Source organism: Calliopsis andreniformis, unplaced genomic scaffold (assembly GCF_051401765.1).
Source record: "Calliopsis andreniformis isolate RMS-2024a unplaced genomic scaffold, iyCalAndr_principal scaffold0086, whole genome shotgun sequence".
NCBI classification, from domain to species: Eukaryota; Metazoa; Arthropoda; class Insecta; order Hymenoptera; family Andrenidae; genus Calliopsis; species Calliopsis andreniformis.
The window spans coordinates 656,045-667,317 of record NW_027480495.1 but is presented as its reverse complement, the minus strand read 5'-3'; positions in this window follow the sequence as shown (position 1 = coordinate 667,317).

Sequence of the window (11,273 nt, the reverse complement as noted above, 5' to 3'; positions counted from 1 at the left end):
ATTGAGAATTGAGGATTGAGGATTGAGCATTGAGGACTGAGTGTTGAGTGGTGAGTGATGAGAATTGATGATTGTGTATACAGGCTTGAAGATTGCAGATTGGGTATTGGGTATTGAAAACTGTGAATTGAGGATATTCTATTGAGGATTGAGGATTGACAACTGCTTGTTGATGACTTAGGGCTGAAGATTGAGTATTCAGGAATGCGGATTCAGAATTGAGGTTCGAGGAATGAGGATAGAGGATTGAAGACGGAGTATTGAGGATTGAAGATTGAGGATTGAGGATTGAGGATCGAGGATTGAGGATTGAGGATTGAGGATTGAGGATTGAGTATTGAGGATTGAAGATTGAGTATTGAGGATTGAAGATTGAGGTTCGAAGATTGAGGATTGAAGGATTGAGGATTGAAGTTTGAGGATGAGGGCTGAGGGTTGAGGATTGAGACTTGAGGACTGAGGGCTGAGGATTGAGGATTGAGAATTGAGGATTGAGGATTGAGGATTGAAGATTGAGGATTGTGTATTGTGGATTGAAGATTGAGGATTGAGGATTGAGAATTGAGGATTGAGGATTGAGGATTGAAGATTGAGGATTGGGTATTGAGGATTGAGGAATGAGGATTGAGGAGTGAGGATTGTGGATTGAGGAATGAAGGTTGAGGATTGAGGATTGAGGATTGAAGATTGAGGATTGAGGATTGAGGATTGAGGATTGAGGATTGAAGATTGAGGATGAGGGCTGAGGGTTGAGGATTGAGGTTTGAGGACTGAGGGCTGAGGATTGAGGATTGAGAATTGCGGATTGAGGATTGAGGATTGAGGATTGAGGATTGAGGATTGAGGATTGAGGATTGAGGATTGAGGATTGAAGATTGAGTATTGGGGATTAAAGATTGTGAATTGAGGATTGAGGATTGATGATTGAGGATTGAAGATTGAGGATTGGGGACTGAGTGTTGAGGGTTGAGTGATGACAATTGATGTTTGTGGATAGAGATTTGAAGATTGCAGGTTGAGTTTTGAGTATTGAAAGGTGTGAATTGATGATATTCTATTGAGGATTGAGGATTGACAACTGATTGTTGAGGTCTGATTTCTGAAGGTTGAGAATTCAGGATTGAGGATTCAGGATTGAGGTTTGAGGACTGAGGATTGAGGATTGAGGATTGAGGATTGAGGATTGAGGACTGAGGATTGAGGATTGAGGATTGAGGATTGAGGATGAGGGCTGAGGATTGAAGATTGAGGATTGAGGATTGAGGATGTGGGCTGAGGGTTGAGGATCGAGGTTTGAGGTCTGAAGGCTGAGGATCGAGGATTGAGAATTGAGGATTGACGATTGAGGATTGACGATTGAGGATTGAAGATTGAGTATTGAGGATTGAAGACTGACGATTGAGGATTGAGGATTGAGGATTGAGGATTGAGGATTGAGGATTGAAGATTGGGGTTGAGGATTGAGGATTGAGGATTGAAGATTGAGGATGAGGGCTGAGGGTTGAGGATTGAGGTTTGAGGACTGAGGGCTGAGCCTTGAGGATTGAGAATTGAGGATTGAGGATTGAGGATTGAGGACTGAGGATTGAGGATTGAGGATTGAGGATTGAGGATTGAGTATTGAGGATTGAAGATTGAGAATTGGGGATTAAAGATTGAGAATTGAGGATTGAGGATTGATGATTGAGGATTGAAGATTGAGGATTGGGGACTGAGTGTTGAGGGTTGAGTGATGAGAATTGATGTTTGTGGATAGAGATTTGAAGATTGCAGGTTGAGTTTTGAGTATTGAAAGGTGTGAATTGATGATATTCTATTGAGGATTGAGGATTGACAACTGATTGTTGAGGTCTGATTTCTGAAGATTGAGGATTCAGGATTAAGGATTCAGGGTTGAGGTTTGAGGACTGAGGATTGAGGATTGAGGATTGAGGATTGAGGATTGAGGACTGAGGATTGAAGATTGAGTATCGAGGATTGAATATTGAGTATTGAGGATTGAGGATTGAGGATTGAGGATTGAAGTTTGAGGACGAGGGATGAGGGTTGAGGATTGAGGTTTGAGGACTGAGGGCTGAGGAATGAGGATTGAGAATTGAGGATTGAGGATTGAGGATTGAAGATTGAGGATTCAGTATTGAGGATTGAAGATTGAGGATTGAGGATTGAGGATTGAGGATTGACGATGAGGTCTGAGGGTTGAGGATTGAGGATTGAGGGTTGAGGATTGAGGATGAGGGCTGAGGGTTGAGGATTGAGGTTGGAGGACTGAGGGCTGAGGATTGAGGATTGAGAATTGAGGACTGAGGATTGCGGATTGAGGATTGAGGATTGAGGATTGAGGATTGATGATTGAGGATTGAAGATTGAGCATTGTGGACTGAGTGTTCAGGGTTGAGTGATGAGAATTGATGTTTGTGGATAGAGATTTGAAGATTGCAGGTTGAGTTTTGAGTATTGAAAGGTGTGAATTGATGATATTCTGTTGAGGATTGAGGATTGACAGCTGATTGTTGATGTCTGAGGTCTGAAGATTGAGGATTCAGGATTGAGGATTCAGGATTGAGGTTTGAGGACTGAGGATTGAGGATTGAGGATTGAGGATTGAGGATTGAGGACTGAGGATTGAAGATTGAGGATTGAGGATTGAGGATGAGGGCTGAGGGTTGAGGATTGAGGTTTGAGGACTGAAGACTAAGGATCGAGGATTGAGAATTGAGGGTTGACGATTGAGGATTGAGGATTGAGGATTGAAGATTGAGTATTGAGGATTGAAGACTGACGATTGAGGATTCAGGATTGAGGATTGAGGATTGAGGATTGAGGATTGAGGATTGAAGATTGAGTATTGAGGATTGAAGATTGAAGATTGAGGATTGAGGATTGAGGATTGAGGATTGAGGATTGAGGATTGAGGATTAAAGATTGAAAATTGATGATTGAAGATTGAGGATTGAGGATTGATGGTTGTGGATTGTGGACGAGGACTGAGGGCTGAGTATTGATGTTTGAGGTCTGTGGATTGAGGATTGAGGATTGAGAATTGAGGATTGAGGATTGAGGACTGAAGATTGAAGATTGGGTATTGAGGATTGAAGAATGAGGATTGATGATTGAGGATTGAGGATTGAGGATGGAAGAAGGAGTATTGTGGATTGAAGATTGAGGATTGGGGATTGAGGATTGAACATTGAGGATTGAGGATTGAGGATTGAGGATTGAGGATTGAGGATTGAAGATTGAATATTGATGATTGAAGATTGAGGATTGAGCATTGAGGGTTGGGGATTGAGGACGAGGACTGAGGGCTGAGTATTGATGTTTGAGGTCTGAGGATTGAGGATTGAGGATTGAGAATTGAGGATTGAGGATTGAGGATTGAAGATTGAGGATTGGGTATTGAGGATTGAAGAATGAAGATTGAGGATTGAGGATTGAGGATTGAGGATGGAAGAAAGAGTATTGAGGATTGAAGATTGAGGATTGGGGATTGAGGATTGAGGATTGAGGATTCAAGATTGAGGATGAGGGCTGAGGGTTGAGGATTGAGGTTTGAGGACTGAGGGCTGAGGATTGAGGATTGAGAATTGAGGACTGAGGATTGAGGATTGAGGATTGAGGATTGAGGATTGAGGATTGAGGATTGAGGATTGAGAATTGAGGATTGAGGATTGAGGATTGAAGATTGAGGATTGGGTATTGAGGATTGAAGAATGAAGATTGAGGATTGAGGATTGAGGATTGAGGATGGAAGATTGAAGATTGAGGATTGAGGATTGAGGATTGAGGATTGAGGATTGAGGATTGAGGATTGAAGATTGAAAATTGATGATTGAAGATTGAGGATTGAAGATTGAGGATTGAGGATTGATGATTGAGGATTGAGGATGAGGGCTGAGGGTTGAGGATTGAGGTTTGAGGACTGAGGACTGAGGATTGAGGATTGAGAATTGAGGATTGAGGATTGAGGATTGAAGATTGAGGATTGGGTATTGAGGATTGAACATTGAGGATTGAGTATTGAGGATTGAGAATTGAGGATTGAGGATTGAAGATTGAAGATTGATGATTGAAGATTGAGGATTGAGCATTGAGGGTTGTGGATTGAGGACGAGGACTGAGGGCTGAGTATTGATGTTTGAGGTCTGAGGATTGAGGATTGAGGATTGAGAATTGCGGATTGAGGATTGAGGATTGAAGATTGAGGATTGGGTATTGAGGATTGAAGAATGAGGATTGAGGATTGAGGATTGAGGATTGAGGATTGAAGAAAGAGTATTGAGGATTGAAGATTGAGGATTGGGGATTGAGAATTGAGGATTGAGGATTGAAGATTGAGGATGAGGGCTGAGGGTTGAGGATTGAGGTTTGAGGGCTGAGGGCTGAGGATTGAGGACTGAGAATTGAGGATTGAGGATTGAGGATTGAGTATTGTGTATTGAGGATTGAGGATTGAACATTCAGTATTGAGGGTTGAAGATTGAGAATTGAGGATTGAGGATTGAGCATTGAGGACTGAGTGTTGAGTGGTGAGTGATGAGAATTGATGATTGTGTATACAGGCTTGAAGATTGCAGATTGGGTATTGGGTATTGAAAACTGTGAATTGAGGATATTCTATTGAGGATTGAGGATTGACAACTGCTTGTTGATGACTTAGGGCTGAAGATTGAGTATTCAGGAATGCGGATTCAGAATTGAGGTTCGAGGAATGAGGATAGAGGATTGAAGACGGAGTATTGAGGATTGAAGATTGAGGATTGAGGATTGAGGATCGAGGATTGAGGATTGAGGATTGAGGATTGAGGATTGAGTATTGAGGATTGAAGATTGAGTATTGAGGATTGAAGATTGAGGTTCGAAGATTGAGGATTGAAGGATTGAGGATTGAAGTTTGAGGATGAGGGCTGAGGGTTGAGGATTGAGACTTGAGGACTGAGGGCTGAGGATTGAGGATTGAGAATTGAGGATTGAGGATTGAGGATTGAAGATTGAGGATTGTGTATTGTGGATTGAAGATTGAGGATTGAGGATTGAGAATTGAGGATTGAGGATTGAGGATTGAAGATTGAGGATTGGGTATTGAGGATTGAGGAATGAGGATTGAGGAGTGAGGATTGTGGATTGAGGAATGAAGGTTGAGGATTGAGGATTGAGGATTGAAGATTGAGGATTGAGGATTGAGGATTGAGGATTGAGGATTGAAGATTGAGGATGAGGGCTGAGGGTTGAGGATTGAGGTTTGAGGACTGAGGGCTGAGGATTGAGGATTGAGAATTGCGGATTGAGGATTGAGGATTGAGGATTGAGGATTGAGGATTGAGGATTGAGGATTGAGGATTGAGGATTGAAGATTGAGTATTGGGGATTAAAGATTGTGAATTGAGGATTGAGGATTGATGATTGAGGATTGAAGATTGAGGATTGGGGACTGAGTGTTGAGGGTTGAGTGATGACAATTGATGTTTGTGGATAGAGATTTGAAGATTGCAGGTTGAGTTTTGAGTATTGAAAGGTGTGAATTGATGATATTCTATTGAGGATTGAGGATTGACAACTGATTGTTGAGGTCTGATTTCTGAAGGTTGAGAATTCAGGATTGAGGATTCAGGATTGAGGTTTGAGGACTGAGGATTGAGGATTGAGGATTGAGGATTGAGGATTGAGGACTGAGGATTGAGGATTGAGGATTGAGGATTGAGGATGAGGGCTGAGGATTGAAGATTGAGGATTGAGGATTGAGGATGTGGGCTGAGGGTTGAGGATCGAGGTTTGAGGTCTGAAGGCTGAGGATCGAGGATTGAGAATTGAGGATTGACGATTGAGGATTGACGATTGAGGATTGAAGATTGAGTATTGAGGATTGAAGACTGACGATTGAGGATTGAGGATTGAGGATTGAGGATTGAGGATTGAGGATTGAAGATTGGGGTTGAGGATTGAGGATTGAGGATTGAAGATTGAGGATGAGGGCTGAGGGTTGAGGATTGAGGTTTGAGGACTGAGGGCTGAGCCTTGAGGATTGAGAATTGAGGATTGAGGATTGAGGATTGAGGACTGAGGATTGAGGATTGAGGATTGAGGATTGAGGATTGAGTATTGAGGATTGAAGATTGAGAATTGGGGATTAAAGATTGAGAATTGAGGATTGAGGATTGATGATTGAGGATTGAAGATTGAGGATTGGGGACTGAGTGTTGAGGGTTGAGTGATGAGAATTGATGTTTGTGGATAGAGATTTGAAGATTGCAGGTTGAGTTTTGAGTATTGAAAGGTGTGAATTGATGATATTCTATTGAGGATTGAGGATTGACAACTGATTGTTGAGGTCTGATTTCTGAAGATTGAGGATTCAGGATTAAGGATTCAGGGTTGAGGTTTGAGGACTGAGGATTGAGGATTGAGGATTGAGGATTGAGGATTGAGGACTGAGGATTGAAGATTGAGTATCGAGGATTGAATATTGAGTATTGAGGATTGAGGATTGAGGATTGAGGATTGAAGTTTGAGGACGAGGGATGAGGGTTGAGGATTGAGGTTTGAGGACTGAGGGCTGAGGAATGAGGATTGAGAATTGAGGATTGAGGATTGAGGATTGAAGATTGAGGATTCAGTATTGAGGATTGAAGATTGAGGATTGAGGATTGAGGATTGAGGATTGACGATGAGGTCTGAGGGTTGAGGATTGAGGATTGAGGGTTGAGGATTGAGGATGAGGGCTGAGGGTTGAGGATTGAGGTTGGAGGACTGAGGGCTGAGGATTGAGGATTGAGAATTGAGGACTGAGGATTGCGGATTGAGGATTGAGGATTGAGGATTGAGGATTGATGATTGAGGATTGAAGATTGAGCATTGTGGACTGAGTGTTCAGGGTTGAGTGATGAGAATTGATGTTTGTGGATAGAGATTTGAAGATTGCAGGTTGAGTTTTGAGTATTGAAAGGTGTGAATTGATGATATTCTGTTGAGGATTGAGGATTGACAGCTGATTGTTGATGTCTGAGGTCTGAAGATTGAGGATTCAGGATTGAGGATTCAGGATTGAGGTTTGAGGACTGAGGATTGAGGATTGAGGATTGAGGATTGAGGATTGAGGACTGAGGATTGAAGATTGAGGATTGAGGATTGAGGATGAGGGCTGAGGGTTGAGGATTGAGGTTTGAGGACTGAAGACTAAGGATCGAGGATTGAGAATTGAGGGTTGACGATTGAGGATTGAGGATTGAGGATTGAAGATTGAGTATTGAGGATTGAAGACTGACGATTGAGGATTCAGGATTGAGGATTGAGGATTGAGGATTGAGGATTGAGGATTGAAGATTGAGTATTGAGGATTGAAGATTGAAGATTGAGGATTGAGGATTGAGGATTGAGGATTGAGGATTGAGGATTGAGGATTAAAGATTGAAAATTGATGATTGAAGATTGAGGATTGAGGATTGATGGTTGTGGATTGTGGACGAGGACTGAGGGCTGAGTATTGATGTTTGAGGTCTGTGGATTGAGGATTGAGGATTGAGAATTGAGGATTGAGGATTGAGGACTGAAGATTGAAGATTGGGTATTGAGGATTGAAGAATGAGGATTGATGATTGAGGATTGAGGATTGAGGATGGAAGAAGGAGTATTGTGGATTGAAGATTGAGGATTGGGGATTGAGGATTGAACATTGAGGATTGAGGATTGAGGATTGAGGATTGAGGATTGAGGATTGAAGATTGAATATTGATGATTGAAGATTGAGGATTGAGCATTGAGGGTTGGGGATTGAGGACGAGGACTGAGGGCTGAGTATTGATGTTTGAGGTCTGAGGATTGAGGATTGAGGATTGAGAATTGAGGATTGAGGATTGAGGATTGAAGATTGAGGATTGGGTATTGAGGATTGAAGAATGAAGATTGAGGATTGAGGATTGAGGATTGAGGATGGAAGAAAGAGTATTGAGGATTGAAGATTGAGGATTGGGGATTGAGGATTGAGGATTGAGGATTCAAGATTGAGGATGAGGGCTGAGGGTTGAGGATTGAGGTTTGAGGACTGAGGGCTGAGGATTGAGGATTGAGAATTGAGGACTGAGGATTGAGGATTGAGGATTGAGGATTGAGGATTGAGGATTGAGGATTGAGGATTGAGAATTGAGGATTGAGGATTGAGGATTGAAGATTGAGGATTGGGTATTGAGGATTGAAGAATGAAGATTGAGGATTGAGGATTGAGGATTGAGGATGGAAGATTGAAGATTGAGGATTGAGGATTGAGGATTGAGGATTGAGGATTGAGGATTGAGGATTGAAGATTGAAAATTGATGATTGAAGATTGAGGATTGAGGATTGATGGTTGTGGATTGAGGACGAGGACTGAGGGCTGAGTATTGATGTTTGAGGTCTGTGGATTGAGGATTGAGGATTGAGAATTGAGGATTGAGGATTGAGGACTGAAGATTGAAGATTGGGTATTGAGGATTGAAGAATGAGGATTGATGATTGAGGATTGAGGATTGAGGATGGAAGAAAGAGTATTGTGGATTGAAGATTGAGGATTGGGGATTGCGGATTGAACATTGAGGATTGAGGATTGAGGATTGAGGATTGAGGATTGAGGATTGAAGATTGAATATTGATGATTGAAGATTGAGGATTGAGCATTGAGGGTTGGGGATTGAGGACGAGGACTGAGGGCTGAGTATTGATGTTTGAGGTCTGAGGATTGAGGATTGAGGATTGAGAATTGAGGATTGAGGATTGAGGATTGAAGATTGAGGATTGGGTATTGAGGATTGAAGAATGAAGATTGAGGATTGAGGATTGAGGATTGAGGATGGAAGAAAGAGTATTGAGGATTGAAGATTGAGGATTGGGGATTGAGGATTGAGGATTGAGGATTCAAGATTGAGGATGAGGGCTGAGGGTTGAGGATTGAGGTTTGAGGACTGAGGGCTGAGGATTGAGGATTGAGAATTGAGGACTGAGGATTGAGGATTGAGGATTGAGGATTGAGGATTGAGGATTGAGGATTGAGGATTGAGAATTGAAGATTGAGTATTGGGGATTAAAGATTGAGAATTGAGGATTGAGGATTGATGATTGAGGATTGAAGATTGAGTATTGGGGACTTTGTGTTGAGGGTTGAGTGATGAGAATTGATGTTTGTGGATAGAGATTTGAAGATTGCAGGTTGAGTTTTGAGTATTGAAAGGTGTGAATTGATGATATTCTGTTGAGGATTGAGGATTGACAACTGATTGTTGATGTCTGAGGTCTGAAGATTGAGGATTCAGGATTGAGGATTCAGGATTGAGGTTTGAGGACTGAGGATTGAGGATTGAGGATTGAGGATTGAGGATTGAAGATTGAGGATTGAGGATTGAGGATGAGGGCTGAGGGTTGAGGATTGAGGTTTGAGGACTGAAGACTGAGGATCGAGGATTGAGAATTGAGGATTGACGATTGAGGATTGAGGATTGAGGATTGAAGATTGAGTATTGAGGATTGTAGACTGACGATTTAGGATTGAGGATTGAGGATTGAGAATTGAGGATTGAGGATTGAAGATTGAGTATTGAGGAATGAAGATTGAGGATTGAGGTTTGAGGATTGAGGATTGAGGATTGAAGTTTGAGGATGAGGGCTGAGGGTTGAGGATTGACGTTTGAGGGCTGAGGGCTGAGGATTGAGGATTGAGAATTGAGGATTGAGGATTGAGGATTGAAGATTGAGGATTGAGTATTGAGGATTGAAGATTGAGGATTGAGGATTGAGGATTGAGGATTGAGGATGAGGGCTGAGGGTTGAGGATTGAGGTTTGAGGACTGAGGACTGAGGATTGAGGATTGAGAATTGAGGATTGAGGATTGAGGATTGAAGATTGAGGATTGGGTATTGAGGATTGAACATTGAGGATTGAGTATTGAGGATTGAGGATTGAGGATTGAGGATTGAAGATTGAATATTGATGATTGAAGATTGAGGATTGAGCATTGAGGGTTGTGGATTGAGGACGAGGACTGAGGGCTGAGTATTGATGTTTGAGGTCTGAGGATTGAGGATTGAGGATTGAGAATTGCGGATTGAGGATTGAGGATTGAAGATTGAGGATTGGGTATTGCGGATTGAAGAATGAGGATTGAGGATTGAGGATTGAGGATTGAGGATTGAAGAAAGAGTATTGAGGATTGAAGATTGAGGATTGGGGATTGAGGATTGAGGATTGAGGATTGAAGATTGAGGATGAGGGCTGAGGGTTGAGGATTGAGGTTTGAGGGCTGAGGGCTGAGGATTGAGGACTGAGAATTGAGGATTGAGGATTGAGGATTGAGTATTGTGTATTGAGGATTGAGGATTGAAAATTCAGTATTGAGGATTGAAGATTGAGAATTGAGGATTGAGGATTGAGCATTGAGAACTGAGTGTTGAGTGGTGAGTGATGAGAATTGATGATTGTGTATACAGGCTTGAAGATTGCAGATTGAGTATTGGGTATTGAAAACTGTGAATTGAGGATATTCTATTGAGGATTGAGGATTGACAACTGCTTGTTGATGACTTAGGGCTGAAGATTGAGTATTCAGGAATGCGGATTCAGAATTGAGGTTCGAGGAATGAGGATAGAGGATTGAAGACTGAGTATTGAGGATTGAAGATTGAGGATTGAGGATTGAGGATCGAGGATTGAGGATTGAGGATTGAGGATTGAGGATTGAGTATTGAGGATTGAAGATTGAGTATTGAGGATTGAAGATTGAGGTTCGAAGATTGAGGATTGAGGATTGAGGATTGAAGTTTGAGGATGAGGGCTGAGGGTTGAGGATTGAGGCTTGAGGACTGAGGGCTGAGGATTGAGGATTGAGAATTGAGGATTGAGGATTGAGGATTGAAGATTGAGGATTGTGTATTGTGGATTGAAGATTGAGGATTGAGGATTGAGAATTGAGGATTGAGGATTGAGGATTGAAGATTGAGGATTGGGTATTGAGGATTGAGGAATGAGGATTGAGGAGTGAGGATTGTGGATTGAGGAATGAAGGTTGAGGATTGAGGATTGAGGATTGAGGATTGAGGATTGAGGATTGAGGATTGAAGATTGAGGATTGAAGATTGAGGATTGGGTATTGAGGATTGAACATTGAGGATTGAGGATTGAGAATTGAGGATTGAGGATTGAGGATTGAAGATTGAGGATTGAGTATTGAGGATTGAAGAATGAGGATAGAGGATTGAGGATTGAGGATTGAGGATCGAAGAAAGAGTATTGAGTATTGAAGACTGAGGATTG